Source organism: Chelonia mydas, chromosome 6 (genome assembly GCF_015237465.2).
Source record: "Chelonia mydas isolate rCheMyd1 chromosome 6, rCheMyd1.pri.v2, whole genome shotgun sequence".
NCBI classification, from domain to species: Eukaryota; Metazoa; Chordata; order Testudines; family Cheloniidae; genus Chelonia; species Chelonia mydas.
The window spans coordinates 89,558,260-89,577,827 of record NC_051246.2 but is presented as its reverse complement, the minus strand read 5'-3'; the positions used below and the strand labels follow the sequence as shown (position 1 = coordinate 89,577,827).

The 19,568-nt window shown below is 40.1% G+C and overlaps 1 long non-coding RNA gene across 5 annotated transcripts; it reads left to right on the top strand.

Moving 5' to 3' along the window:
• Nucleotides 1-245: 245 nt before the first annotated feature.
• LOC122466420 lies at nucleotides 246-17,332 on the top strand. 5 transcript variants are annotated; one of them, XR_006291876.1, is made up of 6 exons: nucleotides 257-508; nucleotides 7,330-7,406; nucleotides 9,612-9,673; nucleotides 9,807-9,914; nucleotides 13,910-14,059; nucleotides 15,024-17,332. It is a non-coding gene; the product is annotated as an uncharacterized LOC122466420 (long non-coding RNA). The 5 variants fall into 5 exon arrangements; XR_006291877.1 differs by lacking the exon at nucleotides 7,330-7,406 and having other exon boundaries at nucleotides 246-508; nucleotides 9,797-9,914; XR_006291875.1 differs by lacking the exon at nucleotides 7,330-7,406.
• Nucleotides 17,333-19,568: the final 2,236 nt, after the last annotated feature.

The following is a 19,568-nucleotide window of genomic DNA, read 5'->3' as shown; positions in this document are numbered from 1 at the left end:
CGTGCTTAAAATCAACTGAGTTTTTTGTTTCATGATTGTAATTCATGAACTACATCTGTACCAATACTAAGCGGTTTAATTTATAAAAAGAGGCATTGTTTTGCAGAGGTGGATATTGTAACAGGTGGCTCCCCTGTGGGCTGCAGAGCCTGGGGCTAAGCCATTACTGATTACAAGATGAGCCCCACCTGACAGGAATCAGGTGCTTCCAATATAAAAGGCAGCAGGAAGCTTCAGGGAAGGGTATGGTCGAGAAAGTAGCAGAGGCTGATACAGGCAGGAAGCCTGGCAGTAAGCTAGGGAAGCTCAGGAGACGCTGGTGCTGGTGGGAGGAGCAAGTTTGGCTCCTGCTGAGCCCTAGCCGGATACAGCCTCAGTGTGGGAGTTAGAGAAGGGTAGGTGAATTGAAAAACTGTTTTGGACTTTTGAGTTCTATTTTTGTGACTGACTGTTGCCAGCCTGCGAGGAGAACTGGGGGAATAAAAGGACTGAACTTAGAAAGTTACTGGTGAGTGTGTGAATTTTTAAAAGGCCCTAGATCAGTGGTTCCCAAACTTTAACAACCTGTGAACCCATTTCACTAAAATGTCAAGTCTTGTGAGCCCCCTCCTAAAAATGAATATTTCCAGGGATTTTCTCCTTTACCTGAGTATAAATTATAAAAGCAGTGATCTTGGAAATATAAAATTTATTTTTATGACATGATTACACACTATTTATTATTAATGATTTATCGTTACAGTATTTTTATTGCAGTATGAAAAAGGCAACACTCTTGCAAGATCTCACTTTTGTAGCTTGTATCACTTTGAATAAGCCTGTTATAAGACAAAGCTCCTATGTTTCATCAAGGAGTATCAGATGTGAAACAGCATGCAGGTATTTAAGAAGCCAACTCAAGGAGTTCCTCCTATACAAACATTCAGGTCTTGAGCAGTCCAGGCAAACAACGCACGTTACAACAAAGCTTAAACTTGTTCTTCATAATAATTTAAAAAATAGTACTAGCTGCCTATTTAATTTTAAAAACAGCAAAAAATATCCACTTCCCTTTCCATTTCTTAGAAGGAGTCTTGAAGTTTAAATCTCCTCTGTGTGATAGCTGTGCTTGCTTTGATCTGCTTAGCACTTGGAAGTCCAGGGGCTCTGGGCTGCTGGCCCTGTGCTGCCTGGGGTCCCTAGGGACAGCTCTGTCCACCTTTTGGGAATTTTTTCCCCAAGAACCCCTGTAACATTTCGTGAACCCCCAGGGGTTCACAAACCCCAGTTTGGGAACCACTGCCCTAGAGGAAGGGAAATAGCATTGTGATGGCCACAGAGGAAACCCTAGCCACGTGGCAGTGTTCTGGAGGAAGTAAAGGCCACTGTACTACACTTGTACTCTGGGTTGTTCAAGGTAATAGACGTCCAACTCTGCTTGTTGCATAAAATTGTTTATAAAAGTAAGCAAAAGTTGGATTCCACGTTTGTTTAAATAATCCAGTTTGTAAGAAAGAAAGGGGTCTTCAAGACTCCTGCTGAAGTCATGCATTGGCATAACAATGAGCTGAAAGAATCTAGACATGGGAGGGGATGTTTATAATGAACTAATTGTAATAGGCTAATTATAATAGGCAGAGGTTGCTACCCCCTTCTTGAACATCGTTGGCCCATCAGGGCTTTGGATCTGGCCCACTGAATTGCCAGCCCCCTCCCTGTGGCCCTTTGGGGTAGGGTGGAGGGGGGCAGAGGGCTCTGCACACTGCCCTCATCTGTGGGTACCTCCCCCCGAAGCTCCCATTGGCTAGGAATGGGGAACTGAGGCCAATGAGAGCTTCGGTGGAGGCCGCAGGGCTCCAGAGGCTGCAGGGACATGGTGCCAGCCACTTCTGGGAGCTGTGCGGGGTCAGGGCAGGCAGGGAGCCTGCCTTAGCCCTGCTACATACTGCTGCCACCCGGAAACTGCTCAAGGTAAGTGGCACCTGGCTGCAGCCTGAACCCTTCCTGCCCCCCTGCCCTGAGTCCCCAACCCCCTGCCCTGAGCCCCCTCCCACACACCACATCCCGTCCCCCACACCCTCCCACACTCCAACCCCCTGCTCCAGCCCTACATTCATGGCCCTGCATGCAATTTCCCCACCCAGATGTGGCCCTTGGGCCAAAAAATTTGCCCACCCCTGGTCTAGGGTCACTAAAGAACAATGGAATGCGTGAACTAGAAGGACCAAGATTTGCCCTCCTGGCAGCCATGCCCACCATCCTCTCTATCCCTGGGATCCACCATGATACTACTGGAACTTCATTGTCCTGATCCTGAAAAACATTCTGATCAGACTGGGCCAGAGAAAGGAAGCCAGATGACATCACCATTTCCATCAGTTTTGACTGCATCCTGAACACCCCTCTGGAATGTGAGACTTGGATTCCTGCAGTCATCACCTTCTGCCTTTCCTTTCCCTTCCCCACCTTATTTCTTCCCTGTCCTATCTTTCTCTTTTTGCCTTCTTTCTAATAAGAGCCTGGCTTAGTAGGCCAAGACAACTTCTCCTTTTTCAACAAGGCTGTGAGCCTGTTACCACAATAGTAGTGTAACGAGACCCCTGAGAGCCCTGATGCAAGAATGGATTAGGGCTCCCCTTCCTGATTCTGAAATTTGCCCCCAGCCTCAATCAAGCCTTCCTGTCCTTTAGCTCCTGCCTACCTCTCAGAGGCGACTCAAGACAATCTTCTGCCCTAGGCCCACTTCAGGTTACAATGCCTAGAGTAGGGAGCTGAGCCCAGCCCTGTGGGTAACACAAGCTGCTGATGTGGAGTGAGCGTGCAGGGTAGATTCACTCTCAACCCTGGGCCCAGCTCTCCTCTAGAAACCCCACTGGTTGGGCCTCCATAACCTCATAGGTCCTGGCACAGTTTCAGTTGTCCCATTGTAATTACACCATGGGCCAGAAAGGCAGCCAAAAACAACGTCTCAAATGGCCCAACTTTGGCAAATGTTTTCCAGGTCTTGAAGTGGCCAATAAGACCATGTGCTGAGCTTGTGAGGCTGCAAGGGAAAGTGTGCACAAGAGAGAGAAGCTGTATTTTTTTTCTCTTCCCTTTTGTGTGCCTTTTGTCATCTTTTGTTTTAAAGAAAGCAGGATCAGACTTCAACAGCAAGAGCTCAAGATCATCTAAATTAACTTTTAGTTTTTTCCTTCTAGAAAGGACCATTAAGACTATGTATAAGGCTGTCAAACAGAGGTCTGACCTGTAAAAGACTCTATACAATGGAAAAAAAATAAGGGATATTGTTAAAAAGACAGCCTTACTTACATCTCAAATGCCTTAACTGCTTTTTCTTCTTTTTCTGTATCTCTAATAAAAATTGAGAGATTTTTAATGATGGCTGTTATAATTACCATAAGCCAGCAAACTTGAGACCCCGTGAGTACAAAACAGTTAAATGTGGTTCAGGAATTAATATTGTAACCATAAAGAAAGGTTTTGCTAACATCTTATCCCTTGCTGGGTTTGAGCCACCCTCTAATCACCACAGCAAGCAGTCAGTCTCTTTCTGTTTTTTGTTTTGTTTTTTTTGGAGCCGGGGGGGGAGGGGGAGGAAGGTTAATCTCTTTGCTGTGAGGTTTCAGATAGAAGCATCAGGTTACCCTCTTTCCACAAAAGGAAAGGTAAGGAATTTGTTATGAGGGGTTACATAAAGATGGAATATGAAAAATGTTTTCATTTTCAAAAATATCCCACTAGACAGCAAACTAATGGAAAGAGAAATTGAGTATCTTTCCAAAGAAATGGAAGTGGCTGAAACTATGTATTAATATTGCTCATGGCAAGCTGGGATATCTCATTAGGTCACTAGTTCAATCCATCCCTTGCCAGCGGTGCCTTTGAATCAAAATAGAGATGGCGGTCAGCAAATGAAAATAGTCTTCACAAATGGTTCTTTGCATGCAAATTGAGCAGTTACACACAAGCAGGTACTTGTGTGTATGAATGCCAATTTGCACGTACTATTATAGATGTGCCTGGGCAATTTTCATCCTCAGAATTCAACTTCTAAAACACTTGTCCCCAGTAGTGGTCATGTCCAGGAACTATGGGCCTGAATTCCTAATGAGCCTAGCTGGGCTCATTAACCGGCCTGAGGCCTCAGCCTCTTTGGCTGACCTGCCCACTTGGCTGCAAGGAGTTTACCAGTCAGTATTTAATCTCAGCAGCAGACATGTCGCTGGCTGCTCAATGGTTGTGCCTGCAGCTGTGACAACTACTGTACTTGCCTTACTCCTGCCCTGCTCCAGTCCACTCCAGCCCTATTCTCCTGTTTAGTTCCTGACTCCATACCCTGGCTGTGGCTCTCTTCAGTTCTCTTTTTGGACCCTGTCAAGGTTCCTCCCCCACTCTGAACTCTAGGGTACAGATGTGGGGACCTGCATGAAAACCTCCTAAGCTTACTTTTACCAGGTTAGGTTAAAACTTACCCAAGGTACAAACTATTTTACCCTTTGCCCTTGGACTTCCACTGCCACCACCAAACATTTATCTGGATTTATTTTATTAGGAAAGCATTGTTTGGAAACGTCTTTCCCCCCAAAATCCTCCCAACCCTTGCACCCCACTTCCTGGGGAAGGTTTGGTAAAAATCCTCATCATTTTGCATAGCTGACCACAGACCCAAACCCTTGGATCTTAAGAACAATTAAAAAAAAGAAGAATTTTAATAGAAGAAACAGTAAAAGAGAAGTAACAATAAAAAGAATCACCTCTGTAAAATCAGGATGGTAAATACCTTACAGGGTAATTAGATTCAAAACATAGAGAATCCCTCTAGGCAAAACCTTAAGTTACAAAAAGACACCCAGACAGGAACATCCATTCTATTCAGCACAGCTTAATTTCTTGGCCATTTAAAGAAATCATAATCTAACGCATATCTAGCTAGATTACTTACTAAATTCTAAGACTCCATTCCTGTTCTGTCCCTGGCAAAAGCATCACACAGACAGACCCTTTGTTTTTCCCTCCCCCCAGCTTTTGAAAGTATCTTGTCTCCTCATTGATCATTTTGGTCAGGTGCCAGCGAGGTTATCCTAGCTTCTTAACCCTTTACAGGTGAGAAGATTTTTCCTCTGGCCTGGAGGGATTTTTAAAGGGGTTTACCCTTCCCTTTATATTTATGACAGACCCTCTGTGTCATTCCTGGCCTCTTACTCCTAGGCCTGACTGCCCATGTTCCAGTGTGTGACAATTTACTTCTCTAATGGCTGTTTAGGGGTTTGTATGAAATAAGTTAATGGTCTTAGTCTGGCTCCAGGGACCGTATATCATAGTGCAGAGGTTCAACATTATGAAGCCATAACATAAATGACGAGTAAACCATTTTCCGTATAAAACTGTTTGCATATTGTAAAAGAGGAGATTGCAAAATAAATTCTCTGGGTGGATGAGATGAAACTTTTAGACACATATTTATTGCCATATTGGATCAAATTGCTTTAATTCTCTGAGAGAGTGAATTTTCTATTCCTGTATGTATGAGTCATTCATTTTAATGATAAAATTTCTTAAATACAGTGCTTGCTTTGGGATTTCAAACAATGTCATTACAATGGTATTTTAAAGCTTTCAGCATTTTCATGTAAGACTCTATAATAGTCACATTTTGTTTAATGTATTTTTCAGACTTGCTAGTTTTTCTTCCTATCCAGTGTGCCATTCAATGTATGAGGCATTTGACCTTATCTCATAGTATTATGGATTGTATTAAAATATATCCTGGATTAAGGCCATCTGTGGTGAAAAGGAACTATGCTAGTAAATGTTAGGAACATAGCTTTGCTCTAGAATGGAATTCCATAATAGACTGTGCTCAGTGAGAGATGATTCAGAAGAATGTGTATAAAAACCTTCCATAATGGACACTTATATGCTAAGATATACTTGGAACATTTTCCTGATCCCAGACAATTAGTGGTAGGTTTATGTCATGAAACATGAAGGTTTATAACCCTCATAAATTTGTATCCTATTTCATTTAACTGCAGCTACTTTATTGTTTGTATAAACGTTTAATCCTTTATTGAATCCTTCTAAGGTCATTGACTCAGTAATACCTTGTGGTTGGGAGTTCCACACATGCTTTAGTTTAAGGAAAAATGACTTTCTCTTTCTTTTCATTGCACCATCTTTTAATTTCAGTGAGGATTCTTGTAACAAGAGGGATAGTGCCACCTATTTGATCAGCATGTTATAGTGCATGTCTCCAATAAGCTACAATGCTGAAAGGAATTGTCAGACAGCTATGGCTTAACAGTTGAGGAAAACCAGGAGGCTGCATGATAACATTAATAAAGCAAAAATGTCCCTAGTTACAAACTCTTGGTGCAGTGTATACCTGAGGGGGCTAGCACTTTATATGGGTGTTTTCCTTGCTCTCAACACTCCATGTTAGTGACTGGGAGATTAGGGTTACTGAGCGCTGTTAGAAGGCACTTAGGACTTTGCATAAGTAGGATCTAAATCTTTAAATATGGCTACAGAAATATTTGGGGTGGCACTCTGTGAATTGTGCTCATCCAAATTCTTAGCAAGCTTTTATGGACTCCGGCCATAAGCATGTGTATGTGCATGCGGACATCCTCCCCACCATCCTCCGGTAATGAACAGAACAATGAATAGCGTAACTGGTTAGTTTCTTTTATATAATACTAGGTTTTTTTTTTGTTTGAAGCAACCCTTTTATGCCTCCTCTTAGATATATCCCAACAAGCCATCTCATCATAGGCCTGAAGGCACGCAGTATAAAACCAATTGCTGACAGCATTCTAGGTTTCTCTCTGGCATCTGGCAGGTGCAGTTGACTTTGTTTTGTTTTATGGAAGGATGCTTGCCTGGAAGGAAGGTGATACTAACCCTCCAAAATGTAAGTTTGTCGAAAATGAAACTTTTCATGGATGCATATGAGTCTAACTGAGACTTTAATTGGAAAGGTTTCTTAGGTCCAGGATGGAATTTTGAGAGAGAGAATGACACCCCCCAGAATAGCCAATAACCCAGGTGAGTGATCGAACCATATGTATGTGAGAGATCCAAATTTGGCACAACAGGGAGTTTAACGTGAGGTGTCCCACATCCAAACAGAGTGCCGTAACCATCTGGCTACTGACTGTTCGGCAGTGGGTTGCTACTCCTCCCCTTTTTTCATGAAAAATGTTGAACGGTCTCATTTTCTTCCATGTCTAAATGAAAACACATGTCAAAACCTCGAAATATTTCATGGCAACAGAATTATTTTCTGTTTTTTGGCCAGCCCTAGTTATCATGCCCAGGCTTCTTTTCTCATTTATTTCTTAACAGTGCACCACAGATCATTGTATTGGATGGCAAGTCAGAACTCAACTTCTTGTTTGGCCGGCATATTATTATCCTGTGATGTGAGTTGTGACCTCTCAACTTCAGTCATTGCTCAAGACAAGCTTAGGGATGAAAACCTGAATGAGCAAACGAATATCCCTTCATATAGTTGTTCCCTTCTTGTCACATGGCTTCTTAGAACAGGATAAGAGACTCCCCTGCATACTTTCCATGGGTCAGATACTGCAACCTTTGCATGAGTAGCACATACTGAGTCTGGTAAGTTCATTGATATCAATGGGACTAGTATAAATAAGTGCTACTCATGGTCAGTAAAACTTGCAAAGTCAAGCTCTATGGTACAGTGAAGCAACATCCATACATACAGGTTTGCAAAGTTGTGTTATTCTGTGTTCCTTCTTTTACAAATAAACCAGGAAACTTAGGCAAGGCTGTTAAACAAGAATGTCCCTGAATATTTGCCTACCCTTAGAATAAAGTTTTGTTGGGATTCCTTTTGAGAACTCGCTACTTGGCTTCCCAAGAAGTCAGTTCAAATGCAGAAAGTGGTTCGGAGGGAATACAAACAGCTTTGAGCTGAAAACACATTTTGGTGCAGTAAAAAAATGCAATAAAAAAAAAACATTTTTTGTGACATTAACATGACAAATACATAAGAATAAGATATAAAGAAGAAATAACATCAGCTGTGTTTACATTGCAATCCTTTCAATGTGAGGGAAGTTGAGGAAGCCACCACTAAGCATTTGAAAATAACTATACACAATATACAAAATTTTGTATACACTATATATACAAAACTTTGAAATATAAATACTAGTAAAGAGGAGCAGAAAGAAAAGGAGACGGTGAAGGCAAAAGCAATGGGAAAGATAAATTTCTCAAAATCCCCATACTTCCAAGTGTCTTGGGTCCTGAAAACACCTTGCTTATACTCTGTGAGAATGTCAATAGAGCTGTGAAACATTCTTTAAATATGAGAAGAGTGAGCTTTTTTGTGCCTAAATTACATTAAAATATAACCCATTGAGATTCTAGTTAATCAAATGTGTACACAAATGCACGAAAAAAATCTGACTCAATAATATCTTTCATATGTAGCTCATTGTTTTTTCCTGACATGCTGTACCAAACCTTGTGATCCAAAACATAAGTCTACATCTTTGATGCATTTGACATAACCAACCCAATGTGATAGGTTTTATATTCAATTACTGCAATTAATGTGTGTTTATTCCAACCTAAGCTTGAAATCTTTTGAGGTTCACCCACTGCTTGGTCCTCAAGGTTCCTTTGGCATAGAGGTTAATTAATTGTGTACTCATGTCCTGAGACTTTGAGGCGTGATGTTCCTCAACTTTCATGGGAGTTGATGGTCTTTGGTCACAAGATTGAGCCCTAATGGATTAAATACTCCTGGGCAGTACATTGTCCCTGCTAAATGGATTTTAAAGGCTTTCTTGGAACTATGGTATTTGTATTATTCCTCTGCTATAACACAATAATTCTGGTTAGCAGAGAATTTTAAAACAAATTATAGAATGAACCCTGCAATGTTAGAAAGGAACATGTATCAAAGCTAAGCTTATTTAAGCTAGGGAAAGACTAAGCCTGTTCCAGCTATGTGTCACAGTTCAGGACAACTGCACCTGTATTTCTCTTCTGGTTCAGGGCACCCAACCCTCAGGCTGCCAGCTCCCCAGCTGTGGCCCCTCTTGGGTGGAGAGATGTGTGTCTCCCTTCTGACTGGGGTATTTCCTGGCTGGACAGTCTCCTGCCTTCGCTGTATAATTCCTAGCACAGTCAGTCTTCCTAAACAGACCTGCTTGCTTTCTCGTCAGAGACACATAGCAGTGTAATTGCTAGAGATATAAGTTACCATACAATTCTTTCTAAGCAAGCCTACTTTATTCTTAAGGTAAAAAGCATAACAGAGAAAACTTTAAAAAACAATAAAAGAACCTACACGCATGCTAATAAGTTTACCAGGTATCACCCCTCCCTAGGGGTTTCTTTGTGATCACAAGTGCATCAGAGTTGCAGCTCGGAACAAGTGCAGCCTTATGAGGCCTCAGTAGGCCAAGTTCTTCCAATACTTCTCTAACGATTGGGGCCTTATGTGGACAAGGGGTCCTGTCCATTTGTTGGATCAGGAAGAAGACCTTGAGCCAGCCTAAACTTTGGCTTTTTATCCAAAAGTCCTTTCTTTGTCTGTGGGTCTTTGGAGAATCCAGTTTGAACTAATATATGCATATCTTCCCCAGGAAGGCTTCAAAGTCTGATAGCTGTGGATGTTCATTAGCATCCCCCCTCCCTCCTAGAGAAGGTACGTACAATTCTACAATAACACATACACACTTGCATTTTTCGTACAACATACCCCAAAGGTATTAACCCTAATTCAATCAAGTTGAACTTACCTCGGTAAAGCTTCTCTTAATTCCATAAGGTTTGTTCAGTATATTACAGGATGATGTCAGTCTGTCACAGCAGACTCTTCAAAATGAGGGAGTTCTGGCACTGGAAACCATCAGATGCTTTCACTGTATCTGAGGTTGAAAGATCAGGTTAGTCATTTTCGTGCCACTGTTGAAAATTGTCTGGTATAAAGCTTCTTTAATGTTTTCTCACCAGAGAGAGAGAGAGAGTAGAATGAGCTGCTATGACATATCCACGGTACAATCAAGACTAATGAGTATCTGTCACCCCTGTCCTCTCACCTGGCATGCCCTTTGCTTTGCTTTGCTGCAGTAGCCTCCAGTTTGGACGGCTCACACACAGCCTGCAGCATGCAAGTCATTTCTCTCTCTCTCTCTCTCTCTCTCTCTCTCTTCCCCCCCCCATCCCCCGCAGCAAGCCAGACCTTGGCTCTTACCAGCCTGGGTTATATTGCAGGGTGACCACAACACACCCCCAGTCTTAGATTTCCCCCCAGAAATGTATGTCTTGTATTGCCCAGCCCCCTCTTGGACAACACAAATTTATAAAAGTCCACTTTCTTTAAGAGAAATAGTATGCGCACAACTTGTTACTCCAAATGAAGTTTCACAAACACTTCAATTTAAACACACTGGATTAGATAAAACAATAAAACAAGTTTATCAGATACAAATAGAGATTTTAAGTGAATAAAAGTAATGAGGTATAAAAGTCAGAAATGGATACAAGAAAAATAATAAAATGCAACTGGTGCCTAACTTAACAAACTATGTTAAATTCAAAGTAAAGTTTTTTCATCACATGCTCTCAGCAGTCTTACTGACCAAACTTCTTAGCTGAGGACCCCTTTTCCAATTCAATAGCTGCTTCCTTTCTCTCTTCTTGTAAAGTGAATTGATGGACAGAGAGAGAGAGAGAGGGGAGGGATCTTTGTCCCTCTTTTTTATAGTGTCAGTCCCCCTCTGGGAAAACATTTTCAGCTGAGATTTTGGAGACAAAAGTCCATGGAGGAGGATGTTCCCTGAGGCTTTTCCTCACCTGTTTTGAGGTTTCTTTGTCTACTCTTCCTGCTTGATGACTCTGTTTACTGCTTAAATGCAAATTAAGTAGAGCACACATTCCTCTTTGCCAACTTCTTTTGTGGTTTGGAACATGTGTTGTTAACATCATACAGGGAAATTTTATAACTTCACATACAATGTTGTCACGCTTATTTTATCAGAGCAATATTGATCAGCAAGTTTTCAAATGGTCCCTCAAAAGGCATAGGTTGCAAAGATTATTACAGGAGCATGTAGGGTGTGGGCACAGAGATATTCTGTCACAGCTGCTTTATAAAAACATTTGTGGAAAGAACATCTTGTACAGAGTGGTGTGTTCCTGTAAGGTCTTTAATGTTTGGATGCCTATAGACGATATACACATTTGCTGCTTTTGTATGTCGCTGTCCCTGAGTGAACTTTACAGATAAACATTTTAATAGTTTCTGAATAGCAGAGTGATTTGATCAATGAAGCAAAAGCAACAGGGATGACATTAGTTGAAGCACCTTTTAAAGTTTTTAAGTAGTAGCTTGTAGAAAGAAACTTTAAACTCGCTGGGGGAGTTTGTCTTTAGAGTAATTAATAAAGGAAAGCAGGGGAAGTCTCTTAAAATCTAGTAGGACTAAATGAAGAAAACAGAATTAAATCTTGAAATATGATGGTCACCACTTAAATGTCAGATTTTAACACCTGGCAAATCCCTTAGATTCCATGTATTGCACTTATCACAGTTACCAGATACTTTCAATACTAAGAGCTAGCATATGCTGACTCTTAAATGGCTTCTGCTGGTATGTGCTGAAAGAACTGTGCTTTTGTGTCCTATGGCTCTAGGCAAATAAGTTTTTGATGCCTCTTCTCTTCATGAAATAGAAAGAAATGGTCAGCAATAGATTAAATATATTTGTAAGAAATTACACCTTGAACGCTGTCTCTGAAATACAGCTTTGGAATGAACCTGACTGCATTCTGTTCAGTGCTGTAGTATGTTACACTTTCTCAGGCAAGTGGGCAGGCAGTCAATAGGTAGGGGAAAGAGGAGCTGCAGAAAGCAGGGGAAGAGTATAAAAAACCCACTGCTACTACTGAAAGTGCTGCTGCTGCCGCCCACACTGAGGCCTGGGCTATTTGAAGTGACTGTGACCAGGGAAGAGGGCGCTACTGGCCTATGGATTCTTATCTATTTCTATTAATTGGAAGTGACATCTAAAAGACTGGGGGGTGGGGGTACTACTTGTTCTTCTCTAATGTTGTCATTAGCTGTTGCTCAGGTCCAGGGACTGCTGTTATTGTTTTGATCTGTTACTCCTTTGTTTAAAACTTTCTGCTCCATCATAGCAAGTGTCACAGTTACTGAGTGAAATGCACCTTAGACCACTGTTAATCTCTCTTAAATGTACCCCCTATATGGCAGGTCTGGCTTCCTACCCCTCACACTGAGTGGGACTGTGCTTGATTCCACCACCCTGCGGCCAGGTCTCTGGGCGTCACTCGCCCTGTTTCTAAATTGTGTTATTGTGATGGGCCCAACTGCGACTGGCACCTGTAAGCCCTTTCACTCCAGGGACTTATGGCCAGCAAGTTGATTAAAGTGCCTCAAAAACAGCATCTTCAAAACAAAAAGCATTATTTATGCAGTCAGTCCCCCAAAGGTACAAAGCACATAGAGCAAAAGGTAGACACTGTAACAGTGTCCTGATTTTTCACATTTGCTATCTGCTCACCCTAATCCTGAGCCCATAAAACTGGACAGCTGGCAGTGTGTACTGACCACCCTTGCAGATTTCCCGAGACAGCTACCTCAAAAAAGGGACAATCCTGGGAAGATCTGTGGAAGTGGCCGCCCTACCAGGTACCCCCCATCTCTGACTTGGAGAAACAGACTTACTCTGCTTTCAGCGTGCTCTCACTGTATGTTTCTTCACCAGCCTGTCAGCTTTGACCAGACATTCACTCAGCCCCCTCCCTTTTCTTGGCGTCTGGGTCCTGTAATAGCTTTGTGTTCCCTTTGGATTTTTCTCTTCTCAGCCTCGGCAAAACAGCTGTGGACTTACCTCTTCATAGATATAAACCTAGTTGTCATGTCTCAATGTTTGTTGGGATATTCCTTATCTAGGCCATTGTTTTACTTTTCTTCATGGGATTCTTTATCAACCATTTTGAACTAACTCTATAGCAAATAACCCATCATAAACAAATGCACAGAGGCGCGTATCGCATTCATAACAAATAATACAGATATTTCCCGGTTTGTTGCTGTGGCAGCTAATGCTGGTATTTGGGCTCACTGTTGCCTTGTTGAAGTTATGACAGTAGAAGCTTAAATGCCTCTCATTCACCAAACATCTTTGGAGTTGTCACCCCTTTGCTCATCTATACTATGAAAGGAAGGCCTCTGTGATCCTGAGAGTACCTCAGTGACAACTGGCAAAGGGTCCAAGGTACTGTAACTCATATCAGGCCTGACACACTCATTACCCCTCAACACACTGTTGTCATAATATGTATCTGAAAGGTGCCATGTAATTTAAATTATGATGTATGCATGGGTTGTGTAAAAAGTGTATGTGTGTGTTGTGTTTGGGAGGCAGTGCATAAACCCAGCCCACCTTAGACAAAGGAATGTATATTTACCTGTCTGACCAGCTTGATTTACAGTCAGAGGAAAATGATGATACATTTACATATAAGGTAAACAAAGCCATCAAGCTGACAAGCGGAAGAGAAGACCATTTAGTGACCATACTGAGAGACAGAATCTGCACCCCAGGAAGCATTGTTAAGAAATCTTTCCTCTACCACACATACCCATATTCTCCCTTTACTGTATAGAAATACTTTCCAGCTGGTGGTTTGAGAAGGGAAAAGAACAGGGTAAAGATTTTTATTTTATTTTAAGAAATTATGTGATTGGGAACTACAGTTGATGCGGAGAAATAAAAAATTCCCTTCTTTTCCCAACCCACTGCAATCTTTTTTAACTACTGCTGACTTGGAAGCTGTTCATAGTGCAGACAAGTTGCTTGCTGTTCTTTCTAGCCTGTCTTATTCTAATATATTATTTGGTTTAATCTTATCAGCTGTTCAGGCATTAGAATCTGTTCAGGCTTTGATCTTTGTCTCCAAATTGGATCTGGTGGTCCTGAAAACGTCTTTTGGAAGAAAATGTCACACAGCTATGAGAGAAAACTAACAAACTGCAAATTACATTTGATGGTCCTAAGAATCTGGTAGGCATGTTAAAAGATAATGCTCTACACCCCAGGGAATCAGAAATTATTGAATATCATATTAAATCTTCTAATATTTTAACTATAGGTCTATATCAGAAGATTTCTATTTGTTTTCATGTTAATAATTTTTGTGAAATTCAGATTACTAATTTTTTTCACTTATTTTCTAGTTGAGCTGGTAGATAATAGGAATTTCCATCACGGGGGGGGAAATTTTGATAGATGCTTTCCTCTTGAATCAGGACAAAGTCAAAATATCAAATATTTTTGTGTAATGGAAAAGTCAGGAAAACCTTGTCATTTTTACTTTTTCAATCAGAAGAAAACAGTTCAACATTCCTGAATCAAATGTTTCATTTCAGTTTCTTGAACCAACTCAAGAGTTTATTTCTCAATTTGACACTGAAATAAGTCTGCCTGAGCTGCTGTGATGCCTTGTGGAAACTGTAATTCAAGTACCACATGCTCCCCATTCTCCTCTATGGGCCTTCCATGATGCACTGCAGTCTTTCCTCTAGTGAACCACCATTATGCATCCTGGGAGATGTAGTCCAGCCAGGGAGCCAGGCCCGTGGAGAAGAATGGGGGCATGAGACACCATTGCAGTTGCGGTGGGCACAGATTCATGTCAGACTGTTCTGAAATGAAATGTTTTAATTCAATTTGATTCAACCCAACATGAAATGAAATATTTTGTTTTGATTTTCCCTAGTGGGAAAAACAATTATTTCAGACAAAATATACATTTCCCATGGAAAATGTTTGGTTTTATAGAAACTGCATTTTCCATCCAAAAAACATTTGAACAGAAAATTCTGGACCAACTCCATGTTCTAGATCTTCTTTAACTTTTAATTGAATTTTATGTTGTACCTTGATAATTATGTTTGGATTTCCTATTGATAAGGGGAAAATAATGCCAAACCTGTCACATTCACGAAAAACTTTTCTCTCTTCACAGCTGCACAAAATTGCAGGGAAAAAGGTGCCTGATCCCATTGACATCAATTGGCATTGGATGGAGCCCTGACTTTGAATCTATTACTTTGGAATTACCAGTCCTTTTTCCTGCCAAACTCAGGAAGATTGCAGGTGGAAATAAATTCACTAAAACCATTTTCTCTTACTTCCCTACAGATTGAACTAGAAAAACGTTAGTGAAAAAGGTCTTAATGGACTAGAGGACAACCCTACAGTAGATTCTCTGCTTGAAGATTTGGAATAGTACATTAACCTGTGCTCTTTTGCTTTATATTAACTAAGCAATATGTTTTAGCCAGCCTGTAGTGCTTTCTTTGTGGGTCTTTTTTTTTTTTTAAAGGGAATACTTTAGATATTTAAATGTAAAGGCCCAGTTTTTTTCTGAAGATTTGTCTAGACAAATTGAGCACTTTTCCTAAAAAGAGAAAAAACATGGCAAAGTTTGTTACTAAATTTTGTCAATTTAGGCCCCAGTTCTGCGAAGGTTTACTCACATGCTTAATTTTATGCACAGTGGGCTGTCACGCGTATGCATAATTTTTTGCAAAGATGAGGTTTTAATCTATCCTGAGTCTAATTCTGCCACACTTGATGACAGTTCCTAACCACATAAGCACCAAAGTCAATGGGATTTCTTGCATAGTAGGATGAGACTCATCCTGAGTAAAAGTGGCAAAATCTGGTCCTAAATTAATATTGAGAAATTAAGCTGAAATATTAATACTTAATTTTTGGCTTTTGAGTACAAGTTTAAGACCCATTGAGATCAATATGAAATTAAGGTTTAATGTATACTACTTTAATCTTAAAACAATTTATAAACTTTGATTTTTTTTAAAAGTGAATGTTGTGTAACATACTTAATGAGCTAAAAGCCAGATTATAAATTCCGTACTCAAGGGAATAATCCCAGTGAAGTCAATCCAGCTAATCCTATAAGTAACAGCTCACTAACATAAGTAAGATTCACAAACTGATGCTAATAAAATACTCTTTTTTTTTTTTCTCACTGGTATTAGCATAACAGAACATTCCTGTATTTGCTGTTGCAATGTCAGGAAAGGAATGTTACCATGGTTACAGGACTGGACTGAATTCTTGTATCTCAATTGCTGAACACTTTTATGACTAACCTCTCAGATGCACCTTTCAGTTTCAAGCTGAAACTTTGAAGCTACACTAACCCCTTTGAGTTTTAATCCCATGAAACCCAGGGCTGATACATTAGGTATTCCCCAAATAGATAAAAGGAAGTGTACAACTTGATAGAGCACTGTACTATAGCAATGTCTGGCTGTGGTGCTGGCATGTTTCTCAGAAATTATTTGGCTTTTAACACCTAATGTTTTAAGGAAACATCAAATACACTTTATGGGTTTTTTCAAACTAATTTTGGATTTATATAGTAAATAGGATCTGCTTCTAGCTGAGGAAAAACTTACTATTACTCATAATGTCTGGATCATAAAGAGTCTTCCTTTCAGCTCTTCTTGTTCAGCTGTTAGTTTAAGAACTGAAAGATTCCTAGCTCAAGCCATGACAGCAATATTATACAGGTCATATTTACAACAAATTGTCTACAGGGTGGAGGCACTTCACTAATTGTGATGGTATGACCACCAGATTGAATGAACAGTTAGCTTCTGAAGTGTTCTTATGAGCATACCAGGCATGTTGGAACAATTTTGTATAGTAGGGGTGTTGGGAGCCATTGAACCAAACTGTAAACCCTGTATATAATGTAAAGCACTTCAAACCATGGGGTGCGGCAGCACCCCCAGTACCCCTAATTCCAGCACCTATGGAGCATTTCTGTGGGAACCTTTGGCTTTAAATCTACGCAGGGATCAGTAAAGGTAATTGCTTTGGACTCAATACATTGCTGAAGTCACGTAGTCGTGAGAATTGAAATAAGATTCTCCTGGCTGCTCATAGGTGTCACCCAACACGGAAGCCTGGATTTGATTTTTTAGGCACAACCTGAGCAAAGGCTGGAGGATACACTGCATAAACCCAGGATTATCACCAGGAGGCACTGTGATTCAGATACATCTCTAAGTCACAGTTCGTCTCCTGCTTTCTCCTTGGTTCTGCTGTACCAGCAGCGAACAACTACTCATGCTTTGCTGGTGCAACTGCTTTGGTCAGTGACCGGAAGAAAGGAGTGGAACCAAATCTTCAGTTATTCCCTGCCCCTCCTCGCCTACTTGCTGCAAGGTGGGAGTAAGCAGCTATGCTTACTCCTATGCGCAAGGACCCAATAACCTGATACCCTGAGAGAAGAATATCCCCCTTAAATCTGAGCCACGATCTAGACTAGAATTAGCATAAGTTTTACAGAGGGTCCCATTCTGCCAACCGTATTCACATTGAACTCAATGGAATTATGCACATGAGTAGCAGTGCTCAGCATGAGTTAGACTGTAGGACTAGGCCCAAATTCTGTTACGGAGACATACATATTTACATCTATGCTCTGCCTTCCAGTGAGCTTGTACATATCTGTTTCTCCAACAAAACCGCATTTAATTAGCATGTTTATGGCAACAAATAAGTGTACTTTTGCTTGAAGTCTACTGTTTCGGCAGCCTATAATTTTAGAAAGACTACTTCACAAGACTAGACCATCTTGCCACATGCATGATACACAGGGCTAAAAATAGGGTTTAAAAATCACAGCACTGAGGAACTGTTAAATGCAGAGTGCTTCAGATGGCACACTGAGGAAAGTGGTACAGATTAAAAGAAATCTAGGCACTCTGGAAAAGGTGGCTTTGACTCTCTTGGAGGAAATAATAATACGGTGCTGAAGCTAAGCTACTATATTACAGCCTGACATGCTTTATTTACAGCTCAAGAACACGTCAAATAAAATATTGAAGTTGCAAAGGAGAGAGGAGAAATTTTGCTTTAAAAAATCTGGGACAGTTGCATGATATTGCATAGCCTCGATGACTGAATAATCTATTGGGCATTTATGTCTTTACAAGCCAGTCACTGAAATAAGATAACCATTCATACCGCTCTTTCACAGCATGAGTGATGCTATATATAAAGCTGTTTCCACAACGTTCTTTAGGAAATGAAGTTGTCATCAAGCTCACTCTATATAAATAAAAATATAGTATAGAAAGTTCTTACAAATAAAGCCAAGGTATAGAAAAGGAAGATACTTTTTAAAAAAAGAGAATAATTAAAGATGGGTCCCATGCATCACCTCTAAGTGGTCAGAAGAAAATTCATTCCCACTCCTCCATTCGATTCTTGGTTTTTTGGCCTAACTATTCAACAGGATGCCAATCTGTGTTGATTTTGATGGTGGTTTGAGCTGTAGACACTAATCTGTAATACCTCAACTACTCTTGTCTCTCTCATTAACCCTTCATACAGTAGAAAAGTTAATGTTCCTTAAAATACTGCCAAATGTAGACTATTTCTGAATTTAGGGGTATAGTTAGACTAATTATCCATTAACTAATGGATTAGTGAAAAAACTAATGAATTTTAGCTTTTTTCCTGTTTGATACTCATTCAAAATGTGATCTTTATTTTTATTTATGTAGTTTTAAATATTTGCCAATTTAATTTGTGAATGAATTCCAGCCTGTGGGTTGTTGTTATTCATAATATGTTATTGGTCATCCAAGTTGCATGGTATTGTTTCTGTTCTCTGAAACTTTTTTTTTTTTTTTTTTTTTGCAGAAGACTAACAAATGATAATTGAGCAATAACACACTTCTGGTACAGATTTTTGCATGAATTATTATTTGTGCTAAAATTCATGAAATGTACTGGATTTGCAATCATTATCATGACTAAACTGGAGGTTGTCTGAATGATAATCCGTAGTGTGTATTATAATATGACCTTCATGAGTAATGGTGGGGCAAAATTGCCCCATTTATTTGCAAAAATATTCATGAATATTCTTTATTGTTCAACCATTGTAATATCACAATGGTTTGAATTTTCTGCTCTTGTTCTATTGTCTGTTTCATTTCATGCTGGTAGCATTAATTTTACTTGATGGAATGCTCTAGCAATGATGTCTTCAGGGAGATTATCTGGCCTGTAATTGGCATCTTTCTTTTAGTTTGCATCCTTGAGAAACATGCCATCAGTTTTACAATATAGATTTATGATGCCTCCTGCAATTTCTGACTGTAATCTGATTAAATTAATTTCTTTAAATGGATTAGTCTTAACATTTCCTTGTACATGTTTTTCTTTTGATTTTTGATAGTCTTTTTCCATAATGGTGATCAGCTTGTACTAATGAAGAAAAACTTTACAAATATTATTTATAGAGGCTAACGAAATGTGCACAATTTCGTTTGCTTAATATCCAACAATGATCCCAACTTCTTGAGACTGATTAAACATAGGCACCACCTGAATCATCAAGCTAATGCTTGTAGCAATTGTTTGGGGAACAATTTGGTAGAATACAGAATACTAATTGGCTGGTGCTATGCTGCCTTTTCAAGAACCATGCTACCCTGGTACATACACAAGGATGTTTTGT